A 4,251-nucleotide genomic window follows, 5' to 3' on the forward strand; every position below is an offset into this window, starting at 1 on the left:
GCCACGGCGCCGCCCCCGGGCTTTGTAGCCGACCCCGCCCCCGCCAGCTCAGCCCCGCCCCCAGCGGGCCCCGCCCCGCCCCCGGCGCGCGGGGACCGCCGGGAAGCGTAGTCCCAACCCCGCCCAGCCGCGCCCGGGCGCGCGGGGATTGGGGGGAGGGGGGAGGGGCGCGCACGCGGGCTGAGGGCGGATCCGGGCCTCGGGGCGCTGGGCGCGTCTTTCTCTCCTGGCTGCCCCCGCGGTCCCGCCTGGTTGCAGGCACTAAGCACAGCCGGGAACCAGGGAGGCCCGGCCCCTTCCCTCGTGGAGCGCACCGTCTGGTGAATTAAACGTAAACGGTTTTTAGCATCTTGTTAATTGAGTCGGTATTTAACCCAGGGAGACTTAGGGAAGAGCCACGTGTCATATTAAAAAAGTGAAATGATTTGTTTTATATGTAAGATTAGTTCAACCGACCGATATTTACCAGGGCCCCCATGCGTCACTCTGGGCGCGAGGCTGCAGCGGAGCACATATCATATTCCCTGGCCCCACGGAGCATCTAGGACTGAGAAACAATTCGGCCAGTAAACATACAGCATACGACCCCGGAGGGAGCTACACCAGGGTGCAGCGATAGAAGCGGGTCCCAGGCGGTCTCGGAGGCCCCGCGGGAGATGAGGTGGGCAGAGGAAGCAGGTGTGGGCTCTTTCCAGTTCCACCCCGTTCCGGGGTGGTGTCAGGGACCCTTGGGGCAAGTCAAGAGCAGACCCGGGTCCCTCATCCGGCTCCCAGCCATAGAAAGGCGGCGCATACTGGGGCTCTGTGAGCTTCACACCAGGCAGGGCCAGCCACAGAATTTTCGGGGCCCAGTGCAAAATGCAAACGCGGCGCCCCTTATTCAAAAGCTAGGAATTTCAAGTTGGCAGCAGTTGAGCATGAAACCCAGCCCCAGGCTTTCCTGAGCGAAGGGAAGGGCCGTGTGACTGCACAGGCCCCGGGATCCCAGACCTGCGGGTCACACCCTCCACTTCTGAAGCCGGGACTGGGGGCCTCAAGCCCGCCTCATCTCCAGACCCCGCGGTTGGGACCCGTGCAGCTGGGAAACAGCAGCTCTAAATGGGGTCACTCCCGGCCCCAGCCCTGCGGCCTCCTCTCAGCACAGGGCGACGCAGGTGGGGTCTGTGGGGACTGGGAGTGGCACTCCGTGGGCTGTGGGGGACCGCAAGGCCGGCGAGGAGTTCCCCACGTTTCCTCCAGCACCGAGGAGTTCTCCGCGTTTCCTCCAGCACCCTCTGCCCTGGCTGCCGGCGGAGAGGAGTCTGTCCGCCCCCTCCCCCACTCCACGGGCCACGCTCCACGCGGCAGCCTTGACCTTTGACCTCTCCCTCCCCCAGCTCCCGCTCTAGCCCTCTGCACAGTGGGGATGGGACCCCGAGTCTTCCGGAAGCCTCGGCGTCCTTTCCTCCCTTCCCCCTTCGTTCCTCGTTCCTGGCGCTCCTGCCCCCGCTCGCGGCCCCCCTTGCCCTTCATCCAGCGTGGTTTCCTCGCCTTCCTTCGCGGAGTTTCCCACCTCTCCGGCCCTGTGTGTTCGCCTGCCTGGAGCCCCTCCCCTGCTATTTGGGCGCCGCGAGAGCAGGGACCTGGGATGTTTCGCCCAAGCTGGAGGACCTGGCAAGGAGAGGGCTCTGGGATATGTTTGTTGAGTGTATCCACGATGGAACAAGGTGGGGTGGGGTAAGATCCCGCCCAGCCGGATGCCCTTCGAAACGCCTTTGAAAACTTTCATTGAAGTATGACCTTCACATGCCCCCTAGAGGCCGGGGGAGGCGGCCACTGCCCGGCTGCTTGCTCTTGGGCCAGCTGGATCCCTTCACCAGGCCTCAGTTTCCCCTTCAGTTTTTCCAAGGCTGTCCCCAGCCGTCGGGTTGCCTGGGCGGGCTGGAGCCGCGTCGGTGGCGTGGCCACGCGCTTCAGCCTGGAGGCGCCCCGGCTCCCAGCCTACAAGTCCCAGCGCCGCCCGGGCCCGCCTCGCTCGCGCCCCTCCCGGCACGACAGCCCCAAGAGGGGGTGCGGCCGCTCGGCTGCTGCCGCAGGGGCCGGGCCCGGGCGGCAGGGCAGCCCCGGGGCCTCTGCCTGCCCGGAAGGGGGCGGGACAGGGGCGTGGAGGCTGGAGACGCGGTTGCCCAGGTGCAGGTCCAGTCCCACTCCTTCGCCCCCGGCCCCCTTGGGTTTCTGGATCACCAATCTCTCCGCCCCTCCGGCGGCCCCATGTCGCCACGGGTCACCAGCTTCTGCCTGACAATCAGTCATTCACCCAAACACACACTTTTTTTTTTTTTTTTTTTTTTGAGACAAGGTCTCTCCCTGTCGCCCAGGCTGGAGTGTAGCGATCATAGCTCATTGCAGCCTCGACCTCTCGGGCTCCAAGCCATCCTCCTGCCTCAGCCTCCCAAGTAACTGGGATTACCTGTGCGTACTACGGTACCGGGATAATTTTATATTTTGTGTAGAGGCTGGTCGCGAACTCTTGGGCTTAGGCAATCCTCCTGACTTGGCCTCCCAAATTGCTGGGATTACAGGCTGAGCCACTGCACCCAGCCTCAAACACACATTTATGTGCACCACTGCACTCCAGCCTGGGCGACAGAGCGAGACTCCGTCTCAAAAAAAAAAAAAAAAAAAAAAAAAAACCTACAGTCTCATCAGCGCCACTGCTTGACCTTGTTGTTGAACGCACTGATGAGGAAGACATTGCTTGTCTACATTGCTACATCACACATTTGTTTTTTAAATATTGTCATGGCCGTTTTTATTTGTTTGTTTTAATTAGAGATGGGGTCTCTCTATGTCGCCCGGGCTGATACAGAACTCCTGGGCTTAGTTGATCCTCTTGCCTCAGCCTCCTGAATAGCTGGGACTTCAGGCGCATGCCAACACACCCAGCCTATATTTTAATGTGATTGTTTTCCTTTGCTAATCTAAGCATTTTATTTTATTTGCTATTATTATTTTTTATAAAGACAGGGTCTTGCTCTGTTGTCTGGGCTGGAGTGCAGTGGTGTGATTATAGCTCCCTGCAGTCTCAGCCTCCCGAGTAGCTGGAACCACAGGCATGTGCCCAGCTAATATTTTTTATTTTTTTTTGTAGAGTCAGGGTGTCCCTTTTTTGTCTAGGCTGGTCTCAAACTCCTAGCCTCAAGCAATCCTCCCACCTCCGCCTCCCAAAGCACTGGGATTACAAGTGTGAGCCACCGTGCCTGGCTGGTAAGCATTTTATTTTTAAGTGTTTAATACTATTACCTTAGGTATCGGCTGACTGCCAAGGGTTCCATGGCCCACAAAGGGACCCTGCAAAGGGAACACAGTTTTGTGAGACTAGGCTGGGAGCCAGGCTGGGCAGAGGTGACTTGGGTCCCTCAGGCCTCACTGGGGAGCGGGAGGGAGGACTGGCAACTGTGTGTGCTGGGTGAGAAAATGGAAATTGCAGGAGCTTGGAACGCAGAATGTCTGCTCAATGTGAGGATGAGCCCAGCACTTTCTGTGTGTTATCTTAGTTCATCTCACAAAAGCCCTAGGAAGAGATGACTACAATGATGCCCATTATATAGCTGAGGAAACTGATGCTCAGAGAGGTCCTCTCCTGCCTCCCTCGCAAATGTGTGATGTGTGCAGGGCACAAATGCAGAACTGCCTGGCCTAGGCCTGCTCTCTGCTCCCAGCTGTGGCTCCAGCTGCCCTGCAGAGGAGGGAGAGTGAGTTTACCCTGATGTGGATGCGCAGAGAGGAGCAGGTGAGGCCGGCCACTGCGATCTGAAACAGCGCAGCCCCGTCCAGGCGGGGCTCTGGTTTGAGTCTTCAGGCCCCGAGCTCTTGGGCCTCCTCCCTTTGTTTGTCGTGTTGGTGTTTATATTAAGGCTCTTCGGGGACTCAGCTTTGGGCTGAGCTTGGTGCAGGTGGCCTGTACACCCCCACCCTGCAGCCCGGCCCCTTTGAATCCACGGGAGCCCTGGGTTGCCGTTTTCATCTGCCACGTGCAGAGTAGTGAGCCTGGGAATCCCAGCACTTTGGGAGGCCGAAGCAGGTGGATCACCTAAGGTCAGGAGTTCGAGACCAGCCTGGCTGACATGGTGAAACTCCGTCTCCACTAAAAATACAAAATTAGCTGGGTGTGGTGGTGCATGCCTGTAATCCCAGTTACTCGGGAGGCTGAGGCAGGAGAATCACTTGAACCTGGGAGGCAGATGTTGTTGCAGTGAGCCGAGATTGCAC

This window comes from Hylobates moloch, unplaced genomic scaffold (genome assembly GCF_009828535.3).
Source record: "Hylobates moloch isolate HMO894 unplaced genomic scaffold, HMol_V3 SCAFFOLD_21, whole genome shotgun sequence".
Taxonomy (NCBI): domain Eukaryota; kingdom Metazoa; phylum Chordata; class Mammalia; order Primates; family Hylobatidae; genus Hylobates; species Hylobates moloch.